The sequence below is a fragment of the Cyanistes caeruleus genome, chromosome 8, assembly GCF_971803275.1.
Source record: "Cyanistes caeruleus chromosome 8, bCyaCae1.hap1.1, whole genome shotgun sequence".
Lineage (NCBI taxonomy): Eukaryota > Metazoa > Chordata > Aves > Passeriformes > Paridae > Cyanistes > Cyanistes caeruleus.
The window spans coordinates 21,877,399-21,893,590 of record NC_141708.1 but is presented as its reverse complement, the minus strand read 5'-3'; the positions used below and the strand labels follow the sequence as shown (position 1 = coordinate 21,893,590).

Below are 16,192 nucleotides of genomic sequence, written 5' to 3'. Positions count from 1 at the left end.
TTCTGTAAGGTAGCACAATTCCTCCAGAATCAATATATTGCTCAAGACCTGTGATTTAACTTCGTATTTATAAGCATTTTTCTATGCCTTACCCTGTTTCTTTTTTGCCTTGTTTTGCTTTCAGCAAGGCTCTTTGTAGTGTCATAACTCACAATCTTTCTAGTTAGACTTTGTTTATAAAACCTCTATTGTTCCAAAACAATGGAGTTGTGACCTGTTTGAAGGCAGGACTGCAGTCAGGGCCCTCTCCGTACTTTCTCAGGGTGCACTTTGTGACAAAGTGAATAGACCACACAACCCTATTGATGTCAGCCAGGAGGGGAAAAAATAGGCTCCCTCAATAAATCTCAACATAAATCTTCTTGCCCTATCTCACCATCTGTATGAATTCACCTAAAGCACACATTTAATAAGCAGAACAAGTATCCCCAAGCCTAAAAAATTGAAATACTGCTTGCAGACCAAAACAGATTTGTTTCATATTTAGGGCAGTTTTAGGGAATTCACAGGCACAGAAAGCAACAGGTGGAAACATAGCTTGGGCCAAGACAAAGTGAATGAGATTGACCCCAGCACCATGAATATGCTTCACTCTTCTGTGTCAGTTCCCTGCTATAAATTTCCTCAAGTGTCAGGTTTGTGGCTTCTGTTGCTTACTTATCACCGATGACTTTGGTTTTCTAATTTTGCCTCCAATGTTACAGAACAATTACCCACACAACACAAGTACTAACAGTAAAACAGCCACAGCTTTTTTCCTTATTTGAAAATGCCACATTCTGTAGTTCTGGTTTTGAAGGTCAGGTCAGGGCTGTTTAGAAGAGGTTGAGGATGACCATGTCTCTCTTGAAGTATACTTTTAGTCATGCATCAGTGGCATTCACCCTCTTTCAGCTTTATATATTTTTTGTACAAATGTTAAGAACAAAGTAAATCAAAGAGAAAGTTTTCCCTTAACTTCAGTGGAAAAAGTCTTCATGTGTTGCCTACATATATTCTAGGTAGTTAAAACATGTGCAGCCAATATAAATTTTCATTATCATTCATGAAAGAAAAAAACCAAAAAAGCCAGAGCTAGCACTAAAACAAGCAAACAAATGGAGCCTCCAATTTAATTGCATAAGTGTTTGTGGGAAAACTGAAAGCACTTCATAACAGTGCTACCTTTTTGTCCAGTGTCAATACAGCTTCTAGCACAGCAGGGTTCCAGATTGTGACCAAGTCTTTCACACAGTGTTGCATTGAGCAAGAACATAAAGACAGCTAGAGCCAAGCTATTTCTAAATTTGAATTATTATTTATGTTTTTAAGCATTCACTCTGTTTTGAAAGCAATAAAATCCTTCTATAATGTCTTCCATCTGAGCAGAGCATATCAAAGTGCTTTGCAACAAATTACTGGTTAAAATGTGTAAAAGAAATTTAATTGTTAGAATGAAAGGCAAAAGATTTCAGTCAAGTCATGCTAGAGGGAAAATACTACTATAAATTCATCAGGACAAAAAACATGACAAAAACTGATTTCATAAAATTATATTTCTGCTGAATCAAGGCACATTTATCATATATAACTTTATATAGCAAATTCCAGGCAAATTGTTATATTGCTGGTTAGAAAACACTTCAACTTAAAATGATTGTTCAGGTACCATCAATAAAATTGCACACTTATTGGTAATAAAAGCTATCATAACATCAGCATTTGTAGGTCTGTGTCTGCTGACCTGGTTATACCTACTCAATGACTAACCACTCTGAACGAGGGAAAAATTAAGGGGGGGGAACACCCCTGTGAAGCAAACACTCAGCTCGGGTGATCTTCACAGAAAAGGAGAGCAGTCAAACAGAGCTCTTTATACAAGAGACACATGCAGGGGATCAGCTTAGGGGTGAAGTAAGGCATTGGTGGCCACTGCTGTTTCTCCAGGACTTGTGAAGATAAAAAGGAGTTCTCCATAAAGCACATTCCACGAGGAATTCATTCATTTCTCTGTGCTGAAAATACAAGAAAAATAAATGAGCAACCTAAAATGAGCTCAGTTATGACACCCCCCCTTCACTCCCTCCAGATAGGCAAACATGTCCACAATCTATTAATTTAGTAGCACTGAAATTATTAGGAATGTGTAGAAATTTAACTACCTAGTAAAGCTAGAATAACTATGCTTTGCTCTAGTATAAAACCTTTTACAAGGTACTATAAAGCAACCCTACCATGCACAGACAATGCCATTGCTCCCAAGTAATATGCAAAATACTTTCTTAAGCCACCTCACTGCTTTTATAGTCTGATGATTGGTTCAACAGCTGAGTATCAGCATCAAATCAGTTCAGGTGTCCTCGTTAATGCCTTCATTCACTGTGGCTACACGGCATAGGCTGATTACCTGAGCACTGAAGGGATGGCAACACCCAGCTGTCACTACTCCTATCAGCAGAGGATCTGTGCAAGGCTGTAGGGGCAACTGGAGTTCAGGGGTTGCTGCAGTACCTTAGAAGAGGGTAAGGTAGGCTAGGGCCAGGAGTACAGCTGCCCAGACATCCCCATTTCTACTGGAATACCACACACAAAGTTAAGTGGGGCAATTGAGAAATGAAAATGCTTATATCTGTGTTAGAGTTTGTGTGTCCCAAGCACAACACATCAGCCAGGTAGCTAAGGAATTGGAAGTAACAACCTGAGAGATCAGTGTGTAGAAGTGCTAGAGGAGGCTTGAGGGCAAAGAACATGAGAACAAATTTAAGGATGTGATGACAAGTCAAAAAAATACATTCAGGTTATGCATCCGTTTGACAAATTAAGATACTTGAAATTAGACTGTCTGAATACTTTGTGATAAGTCTAATTATTAGACATCTATAAGAGTGTAGTAGGGCCAGCCAAGTCAGCATTAGAAATAATTACAGGTCCAACAGTGAGACCATCACAATCTACAGACACTCCTGAGGCAATAATCATACAATGGTTTGGGTTGAAAGTGACCTTTAAGGTCTTCCAGTAATAAATCCTCTACTGTGGACAGGGACACCTTCCACTGCTCAGAGCCCCATCCAACCTGGCCTTGAACACTTCCAGGGATGGGGCAGCCACAACCTCTCTGGGAAACCTGTTCTAGATACTATGTGTTAGATAAATTGTGTGTAAGGGCAGAAAGCTTTTGAGCATACAATCTCTTGTTTAATGGCATGAAAGACATAAAAATCAGTTACATGGCCAAACCTGGCCTCTTGGCATTTTGGCTATGATGCATAAAACTGTGGAGAAATAAATTTCTTACTGTACAGTATAAACCAGCTCTCCCAAGCTAGGTCATAACTGATAGAGGCACACCCAGAGCTTCTATTTCCACTTAACAACTAGGAAATTATTTTCAACAATCTGTGGTGTACTACAGAGCTACCCAAACCAAGAACACTGTGCATTTTAAGTGCTGTATAAAAATTAGTGCACTGGGATATGTGTGGGAAATAACCAGTACTTAAAGTTGGTAATTAAAATTATTGATAATAACAAAAAGCAAAAAAAGAAATCCAGTCTCCAAGCAAGTCATCATGATGCTTAATAATTGATTGTAATTGTAATAAATACTAATGAATTCATTTATAAAGTAATGTAGCTTTATATGTTTATTCACTTTCCTAAGAAATATTTGTGCTGGGGCTATGTCAACAATTTAATACACTAATATAATTTATAATAATTTATTATTAGTTTCAACACTTAATAAAAAGCAGTTGTTTCACATAAATACCAAAGCAATCTTCAGAGCACATCTGTGTCCCCAGCAAGCATTCAGTCTGACTTGAGTCCTTTTACCATCTGTGAGCCTGCAGGATGGAACTGCATCAAGCAGCTGAACGTCCCAAAGGACAGCAGCAGAATGAGCAGGCCGGCAGGGAGGGCCTTGCCCTAACCCGGGCTTTACCAGCATCCAGTCTATCTCCAGAGCCAAACATTTCCACTGGGAAGAGATTCAGTCACTCCTAAACAACAAAATCATCTCTCCATACTGACTTAGTAGCTCTGAATAATCTCTCCCACCTCTATAAAATTTCCTACCTTTCTGAAGTCTGTCCATATACTGCTTCATCTTCTAAGACAGCATTCCTCTTCCTCCATTAACTTTGCTAGGGATGTGACACAAATATTTATGACAGCTTTTTCAACTCAGCTGTTTGCTTCATCTGTGAAGGTTATTGGGTACTACATTAACATCTTCTGTGCCACTTGGGATGTGTATCTCCTGCTGCACTCACATTCCTGATGTGGAGCATCTCTCAGCAAGAGTGGCAACAATGAGCAAGGCAGTGTGCTCTGTGGAGCTCCAGGAATGTGATTGTAGGTGATTCCTGCAGGGTGAGGGGACACAAATCTCCCACCTGCTGTGAGCTCAGAGCTAATGGTGATGCCAGCTGGTCATCTTCTCACTGTGCACACTGAGAGGGAGACGCTGTCCTGCATAGGAAATGCAAACCTGCAATCCCTGGCTCTAGGACTGAGGTGATTATGTGATCAGCACCATCCTGCCTAGTACCTGGAATTCAATCAGGACTGGACCAGCTGTTGTCCCTCTAGGCGAAAAAGATCACGTCTACTACAGCCCTAGTAGGAATGGTGGCAAGGTGTGTGGTAAATAGGCCACACCAAAACTCTCTTTCTAAACCTATCACACCTGGATCCCCACTCCTGTCTCCTAGGGTCACCTCAGAAGGCTCAAATTGCGCCTGAGTCACACAGGGGCCTGCATGCCCTTGCCCATGCCAATATTATGACCAGCTGACAATGCCTTTACAGTACTGTTTTATCTGATTCATGCCATCAGTGGCAAAGACTAATTAGCAAACAGAACAAAAGGAAGGGGATTCACACTGTTCTAAGGTTTATGAATGCTGGCATGCCTTTTTTATTTCTCTGAACTTGAAATCCTGAGCACACTCACCATCTGCCTACTTTGTTAAGCACCTCCAGAGTGTTTGATGATAGCTAGTTGTCCTCTCATTTAAAGGGAATTACGGATCTGACTCAGAAGATTCAGTATACACAGTACAGGTTGTTGTAGGTCAAGGAATAGACCTTACCTCAGCCCAAAGTACAGAAGTATACTGAGAACTTTCAAGGACACCACCAACTGACCTGTTTTTGAATCCAAGCAAAAGACAAAGTCCTGGCATGGCAGTAGTCAAGCCTCTTAATCTCAAGATCAATATGACAAGAGTTGGATATTATCCTAAGTGCTTCCCTTGCTCTTTTAAAAGAGCAAGTCTTGATACAACCACCAAGACCTCATGCAGAGTTGCAAAATTTGCCACCTCAAGGAGCACTGCAACGCAGTTGTTGCAAAAAGGAGGAAGCTAACCTCAAGGAGCTCAGACCTAGACAAGTTTTTATAAATGCATGGCTGTCATTCTGCTCACACCTTTGCTGTAAATGTGAAGCTCTGCAGGATGAGGTTAAGAGCTGGGCTCTGTGGCTGACTCATCTAGCAGACACAGAGCTCCTGTGGGCTATGTTGAGAGAGAAACACAAGGAGTAAAGGGATTATACTGTATTGTAGGTCGAGAGCCAGTTTTGGTGGAGTGTTAATCTCCAAGAGTATCATTGCCAAAGTCACTCCTTAATGTAGCAGTTCAAGAGACAGCCTCTGTCTTAGGACCTGAGGCGAACATATTTGATGTCACACTACAAGTAGAGCAGGTGCTGGGTTTGCAATGTATATTTGATGTCTAGTGTTGAAAAGTGAATTGATTGAAATGCTGTCAGGCTGCATTTTGAATGATTGCACTACTAATGTCACCTAGAGGCAACTTGATGGACATTCTACCATACATAGAATACAGTAGGCTGGAAATCATCATTTGCAAATCATCACCTTTGAAAGTACAACAACCAGTTCAGCTGAAGAAAAAAAAAGGAAAGAACTGGAAACATGTTGAAGAAACATTAACCTGAGGAAGTGAGCAAATCAAGAACACCAAATATTTAGGCTCATGGATTTCTCATTATGGGAATTTTCAGCCAACTGTATTTCTTTTGGGGTGTTGCATTTCAAAATCTGTGTTTTGTTTGATAATGTAATTCCACCACAGGAAATATAATCAGTTCATCTTCTAATTTTTTAGTTATATACATTTAGGGTTTTCATTTATGAAAGTAGTTTTACAAAATCTGTCTCTATATACAAATGTGACAAAATGAATAGTAGAACACTGGTATATTTTTGAAAGGATATGGGAATTTAGGTAACTAATTCACATATAGATTAATAAGAACTTAGTATTTCAATTCTATTGTTTATTATGTAAATAACAGTTTTGACCTATATTTCCTTGCCTTGACACCAACCTGGATTAGAGTTTATAAACATTCATGTCCTAGGATAGAGGTAGGGAAGATTTACTTATTTCCAGTATCAACTCTTCTCCATAAAAATAGAAATCTGCAATTAATTTTACACCAATCTGGAGATTAATTTTACCAATGTGGTAAAACCATTGGCTTATAGGTGTTCTCAGAACCAACATCCCAGAAAGAGGAAGAAGCCAGACTACGGAAACGTGAGTATTTCACCACAATCATCTACTATTATCAGCTTATGTTAGCTAGTCAGCAATAATGCTGAAGCCTTTCAACTATTCTTCTATCAGATTTACTTAGAAATTTGGTATGAATTTTCTGTGTGTATTCTTCTAGAAAACAGCAGAAACTGCTAGAAACAGGCTAGATATTCAACTGTTTCATTTTAAAATCCTGTGGGTTTTTTTCTTCATATACCAGTGTATTTATATATAACCTCAAACACATTACGCTTTCCTTGAGCATTACAGAACACAGCATCTCATCCAGAAGAACATTTGAAATTCTATATGAATTTGGCACGGCACCAGGGAAACTCTATCCCTTCCACTAACAAATGGGGACAGGAAGCCATTTTGAATCTGCACAAAGTCACACAGCAAGTATTCTGTGACAACTGAAAACAAAAAGATTCCACGTTGAGGCAGGAACTGTTTTTAAAACCAAGTAGAATCAGGAACAGAGTTCTTCTCCAGCCCCTTGGTACCATGCTCATGTAGAAGTGAGATGTTCAAGCAGACAGTGCTTTTCTTGATCAAGGAACATGGAGCAGGGCCATAGAAAGGCCAGACCTTGCCTAAAGGCAGGCTGCCTGGGAGCTCTCCTGCTGCGGTGCACACATGAGTCCTAAGTGGGGCCACTCAGCAGGGAGCAGAAGGAGCAGGGCTTCTCCAACGAGAGAAGCAGCTGGGAAATGAACTTGAATGAAGCCCCATGTTGCCTGAACTGGACCGGGCTCATGCTTGTAATAGAGTCCACTGACAGTCCCAGACTAGGTGAGATGAAGAGGTAATGGCAGCATCCTTCCAGGAATCAAGGGAGGAGGCTGAAAATGGGTTTGTGACGCAGCTGTCAGGCACACCCAGGATACAGAGAGGAGACAAAGTTACCTTTCAGGACATGTCTGGAGTCCACCTCAGAAATCCAGTCAGCAAGCCAGAGCAATGAATGGATGGCACTGGAGCACCTGCAGCTTGGCAGGCCCACCCAAGGCTGGGTTGGCCTGGACATGAAGGCAAGGGTTGTGGGACAGGGCCTCAGGTGAGCCTCACCAAGCTCTTCAAGCTCACACAACCCAGCCTATACTTTGGGAAGAGATGGGAGTCTAAAGTCTTGTTTAAGCAAGAAATATTGCTGCTTTACCTTTAATAAAAATGTATACCTGCTATTATACTGAAAGGCTGGCATTTGGCCAACAAAAGATCAGGTTTTTCTTCAGCACCTGATATAACCTCCCATATAGGCATGTGTTAGCAGAAAAAAATTCTGCTCAAATGGTGATGGGCAATCTTTCCTCTTACTTGTCTGCTCTGAAGACTGCAAAAATCAGTTTAATGAAGCAAATTTTAAATATGTAAATATTTACATAAGAAATACACCAAAAAAAAAAAAAAAGGTACCCAGTATTCCACTTTATAAATTGAGCCTTAAACCATTAACTCCTATTAAAAGTCTTAAATGAGTAAAAGTCTTAAATGAGTAAATGGTAGGCCCCTTCTCCAGCCTGTGTGTCATTTTAAATGTAAACAAAATTAATGTCTTCTAAGGGAACCTTTCAATATTTAGAAATTAGTTGGCTGCCCGATTATCGAGAATTTGTATGCACATTCTTTTCTTTCACTGATCTGCTCTTTCAACATCAGGAATGGTAACACTCTGGGAAATGTTTACCCAAGATCAGCATGGTTCAAGTGTTACTTAGGATCTCAGTTAGCATTTCTCAGGTTTTAAATGTTTAGTCCTTGGGGAGAAGTGAAAATGACAGCAGGAAGAACCTGGAGTACTAAGTCCTGCTGAAGCTGGCACTTGATGACAGGAGGGGAATGAACACACAAGGCACTACATTTTATGACAGAGCAAACAGGGAAGTTTGTATTAGATTGTATCAACTTGTGCTGTGTCTTGAGCACATCTGAAAGAAAGAAACTGAAGAGAGTTACAGGCTACAAAAGCAAGAAGAATGAATGGAGAACTGGAACTTTGGAATAGGTGTAAAATGGAAATAAACAGTAGAGGAAAAGAGACTTGTCACCTCTCACATGACGACTACTCTAAGTGATGGCTTTGCCGTTCAGATGAGAAAGAATTTGTTCCTTCCTCCCTCACCCCCAGGCCCACCAGAGGGAGACACTTCCCCCAGGGGGGGAATGGCTATGGCATCTGATGATCTGAGCCTCATGTCAGAAAGATGAATAGAGTCATTTTCTCTGAAGTAAAACAGGCAGCAGGTGTTGAAGGGTAGGGTGTATGCAGATAGTGTGCAAATCTGTCTTTGGTTGGCCTAGAATATTAGGAAGGCATCTGCCACAGAAGGCAAAGATATTCTATACAAAATGCTAAGACCCATGGATCCGTGTTCGCTGAAATCTGACATCAGATTCCAGAGCTGTCAGCCCTCTGTGGACAAACTGATGGATCCATAGGTACAAGCACCCCAGCTCTGAGCACTTATGCAGAGTTTGGATGCACAAACACCGGCAAACATCTTGCTGACCTTGCTGTATTACCTACCTGCTTCCAAACCCACAGAGATGGTCCATCCAGTCAGGGTCCTGCCCTCCTAGGCAGTGTTCCTGAGCACAGAGTGGACCTTTATTTCCTGCTGCCATCACTTGCCATCGATCAAAGCTATGGCAGGGTGATAACCCACTGCAGACCAGAAAGGCTGTAATACACTCTTCCAGGAAGACAAATGCTTTCTGAGGCTTCCCTATAGCTATAACATAGCATTCTATCCATCCATCTGTCCCTGCACTTAGAAAAAAAGTTGGTTTAGCAAGGATGCAACAGCATCAGACAGTTTGTTCTCCCATCCAGATGTGCTACTCTCTTCCTCAGTAGGTCAAACTCCTCTCCCAAAACTGCAGCCATTTCCCAACCAGGGAAATGCTACTGCGAAGAGGAATGCCTTCCTCTCCTGTGTTACCTTCACAGTATAATTGTAAATCTGTGACACTCTGAGCAAATTGTAATCTGTGACACTCTGCAAATTCCACAGGCCAAACTGTAAACACTGCAGGAATTCGAGGTCCTTGACATTTCACGGAAAGCCAAGCTGTAAGACTGAAGAAAACAAGCTAAAGGGTAAGTTAAGATATGTCTACTAGCTCCTAAGAAGGATCAGTTCAAATAAGGAACTGTAGTCACAATTTCCTGCTTGATTGTCACTTTCTTCCAGTGAAGAAATAGTCTGCAACTGGCCCTTGTCAGGAACAAATTACTTTCCCTTCACTGCCAAGTCAGCTCCACATGCCCTGCACAGAAGAGAAGCAGCACTGCAAAAAGCCAGTTTTCCCCAGAGTTTAGGAACTACACAGGCTAGTAATCTGTACAGACTGTTCTAAAGAGGTAACTTACCCTGAGTTTACTGAGAGCAGTATAAAGGACTAAGTGTGAATTTTGCTCTAAATTAATTGAAAAAATCTGCCATGCAATATTTTGCATAGGAATTCTCATGAATGAAAATTTTTTATCACCTGAGAGCAAGCTTTAGGGAGGGCTAAGACAGAATCTAAATCCAACCGTAAAAGAAATGTGGTGAAAGCATTTTGGTATTTTAGCTTATGTTCTCAGATAGAGCCAATCTGTAGAAATAAAAAAAAAGCTAATTAAAATTAATTACAAAGAAGAGCATTTTAAGACATACTATTTTCAGACTTCCAGTTTGTTTGCTTTTAGTGTGCGCAAGATACAATAAGCATTCTGCTTAGGCCTTCCTCACTTCATTCCTTCAAAAAATGTTATGTGTGTGAGATAAAGGGAAATTCATCAACAATGAGGGTCCCAAGTGCAGGGTACTCACACTTGAGGGCCATTTGGAGTTTATTCCATGGCACAGTCTGAGAGTCCTTATTCAGCAGTTAAAATCAATGGTAACTTCACTGAGAAAGGCGTGTCTGTCAGAGTTCAGGACTGAAGAAACTGTTTGAAAACAGTGAGAATAAAATTCCTAAAGCAATGATGTAGGCTTTAAATTCATTCCATTATCAAAAAGACTTCACAAGTAGATTTCCTAGTTTTTCTGTTAGGAGTTGTACTTTGCTTTTCTTTGTTCAGCCTAAATGAGCTTTTATAACTGTATTGTACCTATCATACTTCAGTAAGTCCCGATTTGGACAACTCTTGACTGCTTACTCAAGTTTCTGGACTTGTTCTTTCCTAGGCAGAGAGTAACTTGATCCATGCATCCTGTTGATTCTTTCAATGTCTAAAATTAGCACCATGCATGCACGCTTCCTCTACCTGGGAGCATGCTCCCCGACAGGACCAGGGGCACCACTCAGGCACAAAGGCCTGGCAGTTGTTTTTTTTTGAGAGGAGAAACCAGAGATTTTTACCTTTAACTTCACATACAAGAAAGAGATTCCATCCCACTCTCACATCCAACATATGTGACAAGTACTATTTTATTCAGCTAAATGCTGAAAATGCTAACATGGTTTGTAAGCACGAGGGGCGGCACCCATCCCAACATATGATCAGCAGTACCCATGGCTCTGACAAGTCCAAGCACAGTAGAAGCTATGTGGCGGTCACTGGTCTGCACACTCAGAAAGGTTAAAGAGAATCCCCCAGCCTCTCATTCCTCTCCTCCTCCACTCTTCCGTTCTCGCAAGGATCTCTTGGGACACCCTTGCTAGAAAAACATTTGTCAGAAAACGGAAGGCAACCCAATGGGAAACATCAGTGAACCTGCATTTACTTTATTTAGAAATGACACCCCATCCCTGTCCCCTGGGGCAAAACTTCTTTTCTAGACATGACCTCAGAGATGTGCTACATGCACCCTGCACAATTTATCACCATGCTGCCTATAATTAGGTTTGTTAACATACAGCCTAGTGCAGTCTTGTTGACTGGGAACTTAATCAAGTTACTATTGAGTTCTTGTATGCATTGCTTCGGGTGACTGTTTTACTTGTAGAATTATAGCTGTGACCAACGTGAGGAAATTAGCTCTGGACACAAGTTTTTTACTTTTTTTTCCCCCTACATGTGAAAATATTTAGCAAACAGTGACAATGATGGAAAACAGTAGGAAACAAAATGTTCTACATTAGTATAAAACATGAAAAATGCAGCAAGGACCCTCAGTGGTACAACATGTGTTATGCTGGCTGGCAGTCCATTAGGCTTGATAGACATTTCACTTACCTAAGTCAAATATAACAGTCTAGTATTCATTAATATAAGAAGGGGGTTGTGGAATCAAGCCTACCATCTGGTTAGAACGACAGAATAATCTACAACTCATGATTAGGTCTAAGGAGTGGAATTTCACTTTAATCTTTTTCATTGCTCGAAATTTCCATCTGCGCAGTACGGCACATCATTTTTCTTCAAGACAAATGTGCTGTTTTTCATGTTCCAAAATTAGATCAGAAGAAAACGATTAATCATGTCATGGCCTGGGAAAGGAAACAAAGCCCTGATATTTCTCTCTCTCTCTCTCTCTCTCTCTCTCTTCCCCCCCCTCTTTCCCTCTCCCCAGTCCTCGCCCCTCCCAGCTCTGGCTCTTTGCAAGGTCCTTTCTTTCCCTGCCTCAGTTTTCAACACAACTTTCAGACATTCACATTGTGGTAGGCTAGAAACACTCAGAAAACAGGAATCTAAAATAAAGATGCAGCTTTGATTTGCATGGCCGTTTTTATTTTCCCTTTGCCTCTCCCCCACCCCCAGTTTGCCACTTCATCGTTTCCTCCTTCTCTCTCTCCCTCTCCACCCCCTACCATGTGCCCCCTGGCACAGGACGACAGATGGTGACCTGTTTGCATGTGACACCGTAACTGAATCTAAACTCAAGGAAACAAGTCACCGGGCTGCAAATTAGTGAGACCACACAACTGTCAGGTGGCAGTCCCCTTTGACAGTTGTAGGCCATTATAGGAACATTGATGTTTTCGCAGTGTGACAAAAAGGAATCCTTTTTGCAGCAGACCTGTCTGTCAGCTGGCTCTCAAGTCATAACAAATCCCTGGCACTCAGCTGAGGCTGAACATTCGCAGCGTCAGGAGGATGATAAATGACCTGCAGGGCTTTGAAGTGCCTTGGCAGTTCAGATGGGTCCGCAGTGCTGACAGAGAAATATACACAACAGCGTAACCAATAATGAGAACATTAAACATTCCTGCTTTGTGACAGGCTGACAGAAAAACCCAGCCTCACATCAATCATCTGTGGAGATATAACCTTGACAATTAGCCCCCTCTCTGATACTCAGAGTAACCTTTTTTTTTTCCCCCTCCTCCCCACCTCCTTTTCTTTTTCTTCTTTTGCCTGGCTTATCTTCCCTGATCTTTTTTTCTGGTATGGCAGAGAGGGGAAAAAACAGCAGAAAAAAAAATCTGACATCAAAAACGATCTTTTCCTTTTCCTCCATGCAAAAATAAAATATGCCAGGACAAAGTTTATTTGATGGACTTCCACCTATTTCCCTTTAGGAGAAAGGAATATATTTTTTGCCCTATCTACCAAAGCATCTGTCACTACAAATACTCCTAGCAGAATATTGTTTACATATTATGCTTATTTTGTTCCTTAGGTTTTTTTCCTTTCCCCTACTCTTACATTCATATCAGTACATTCTGTTGTCAAGCATCGTTTCCACTTGTAAGAGTGAGATGATTAAGCACACAACTGTCCCCTTGTTACTGTATTCCAGGATCATTCAATAAAATAGATAGAATCTCTTCTTCCCATAACCTTGTGTTTTCTTTTTTTTGTACATGTCTCTACTGTTTTGCCATTTTTAAAAACCCTTTACAGAGCAAAAATAATCTTCAAAGGACAAATGAAAGGTGTAGCTGATCTTCCTGAAAACTAAACACTTTTAACAACCCCCTGGAATCATTCTCACTGAAGGGCAGGAATGATCCTGATCTTGAGGACACTCTCTCCACTCAGAGAATTTCTCTTGCTCTCCCCAGTGTGGGATCAGCAGAAATTCCTCTTGATATACATGACTGACTTCTTGCCATGGCTGTCTTCTGACAGCAGAGGCATTCAAGCAGTGGGGTCAATGGGACTGTTTGTGCTCTGTGTGAGGCGAATTAGGCTTCTGGGCACTTTCTGCACTCCATCCTGGTGGCCTGGAATCTCCCAGGTTGCTAACTCAAGCCCACAGAGAGGTTTCAAAGGAGCCTAAGCACCCTTGTGAAATAGCAAATAGGTTCAGAATGGCATTTGTTGCAGAGGATTTCATCTGGAGAAATATCAATATTGTAAAAAACCCAAAACTTTCTATCATTGAATTAGCAGCAAATCATCTACAGTGTGTTGTGTTCAGGTCTCTCCCTGTTCCCACACAAATTCCTGTTTCACTTATGCAATGACAAACATGGACTCTTGCTCTCATCATGTACAGCACAGCTCAAATACTTTGACGTGAAGTTTGGGTAGTGAAACAGATTTACACACAACCAAGCACTTGTAAATTTTAAAAAAACTGTGTTTCTAATCCTGAAGTAAAGTCCTTCCCCAAGGTCCATTTTCCTACACACACTTTAAGATCCCTGTGCAATGCTCATGTAGTGGAAAGAGGATGAAAAGAGCAACACACCATGCCTTCAACCTTCAATATAGAAGAGCCAGCTATAGATCCAGATAATGCTACTGAAATGATATATTCCAGAGTCTCTCAGCTGAGTCCTGCTGCTGTCAAAGCATGTCCTGTGCATGTGGCCACAGCTGTTGACTTCACTATTAGAAGAGATCAACATGAAGGAGAAAAGAAAGTTATTAGAAAGATGATCAACAGTAAGTGGCAAAACCTGTTCAGCAGTAGCCTGACCTCATCTGTACTCTACTCATACTCTTCTGATAAAAATACAAACCATGCAATGCCTTTTTCATAATACAGCAATGGAAGATTGGCCTCTGCAGAACCAAGAGGAGCCATTTCACTCTCAGTTATGTACTTTTAAAACATTGGGCTGACAACAATGGAGACAGAAAACTTCTCTTTGCCTTCACTCTCCCTGCATAGTGGCTAGTGACTGACTGTCACAGCACACTGGAAACATACTGTGTACCACATTCCATACCCTACGTGGAGGATCTGGAGTCAGACATTGTGGTTGCTATGCCCTGCTCAGGCTTTGGAATGGCCAGATGTGGTCGTGCTTGCCCACTGCTGGCTGAGGCTCTAGCAGAACCAGGCAGCAAGATCTGGATCTGAGACTGGTGTCTGGTGACAGACAGACACCTTCAATCTTTGGCTTCTCTACTGAGAGAATGAATTTCCCAAAGACTGATTCTTTAGCTCATTTAAAACACCAATCTCTTTGTTTTGAGCCTGTGTCAAAGCCAGATGACCTTTTCTCACCATGATAGCTGGTACAAAGGAAAGGGTGCTCACAGCCTGTGTACTGTATCTGTGGGATCTCTCACATGCTTGATTTCAGTCTTTTTTCACACACCTTCAAAGAAGTGGCCACACCCCACATTTTAAATTGCAGCATACATGAGTTTTAGGCCTGCCAGACAGGCTGGATAATTCCCTCCCTCTGCAGATAGTAGCACAGTGGGGGAGCTACACTCCTGGAGCTCCTTTCCCCTTGCAGTCAGTCTCTGGCCAAAGCAAGCATGATTTCTGACCTATGAACACTGAGGGCCCAGAAATAATATATTCCCAGTATCCTGACCCATTCCCATATGATGCTTTATGGCCTATCCTACAGCATCATGTAACTATGTTTGGGTAGTAACTGCTGCTGACAGAATCCATAGAGGATCTTCATAAGATACATGTGCAGAATAAATGAACACTCCTGCCTCAGCAGCTTTCTCCCCTTCTACTTGCTTACCCACAGGAGAGGTCAGGCTGCTTTCCATACTTTCCAGTGAGGAGATGGATGAAAAGTTCACCCTTGACCACCAGGCAAGGAGCTTCAGGCCTTTCACAAACATTGCAGTTTATCTTGTAGAAGACCATGGCTGTAGGAGGGGGTGGATGCATTCAGATCCCACCCTAAGAGGCGTCTCAGTGGAAAGAGGTGAAAGGCCTGAACCATTTGGTGAGAATATGCAGAGGTAGAGTGTAGCCACTCACTCGTTTTCTCCTGATCATACTGGAGGACCGAGCAAGCATCTGGCGTGCCCAAAGAGTGGTGAGGCCAAATCTGGACTGAGGCATAAAGCACTAGTCATCACAAAGGCTAAGGAAAGGAAGAGTCTGGGGAAGCTATTTGGCTCCTCTGCCATTCAGGCAGCCATCATCTGTGTTGTCTGCCTGATGAAATTTTTAAGAATCAAATTTTGCTGAAATTATCAAATCTCCTAATCTCTTGGGCCATAATTCTTACTCTGACATTTTGTTTGGCTCACAGCCTTGAGCTAATCACCACTCCCTGCCTCAGTTTCCTCACAAACAGGAATGGATGCATTCAAATTTCATTCACCTGAAAGGCACGCTGTAAAATTTAATTAAGCCCTGAAAAGCACTCTGCAATTGTGAGATGAAAAGGTGCCATTAAAGGCTTCCAGTATTATATTTCACTAAGACTCTCAGAAATATTTTGGATGGAGTTAAAGAGAGAAAATAAAAGGCAAATAAATCATAAACATTGCAGAATAAATGCTGCCCACCCCTTCTTATCTGTAACTCACAAGGCATATAGAT

The 16,192-nt window shown here is 41.4% G+C and overlaps 2 long non-coding RNA genes across 3 annotated transcripts; one reads left to right on the top strand and one right to left on the bottom strand.

Moving 5' to 3' along the window:
* Nucleotides 1–1,818: 1,818 nt before the first annotated feature.
* Nucleotides 1,819–4,448, bottom strand: LOC111931049 (uncharacterized). 2 transcript variants are annotated; one of them, XR_015289858.1, is made up of 3 exons: nt 4,380–4,448; nt 4,060–4,127; nt 1,819–1,994 (listed from the first exon to the last, which is right to left on the bottom strand). It is a non-coding gene; the product is annotated as an uncharacterized LOC111931049 (long non-coding RNA). The 2 variants fall into 2 exon arrangements; XR_002865433.2 differs by lacking the exon at nt 4,380–4,448 and adding an exon at nt 4,257–4,347.
* Nucleotides 4,449–6,893: 2,445 nt separating this feature from the next.
* On the top strand, nt 6,894–13,274 carry LOC147651919 (uncharacterized). Its single transcript, XR_015289859.1, has 3 exons — nt 6,894–7,614; nt 9,572–9,657; nt 9,752–13,274. It is a non-coding gene; the product is annotated as an uncharacterized LOC147651919 (long non-coding RNA).
* Nucleotides 13,275–16,192: the final 2,918 nt, after the last annotated feature.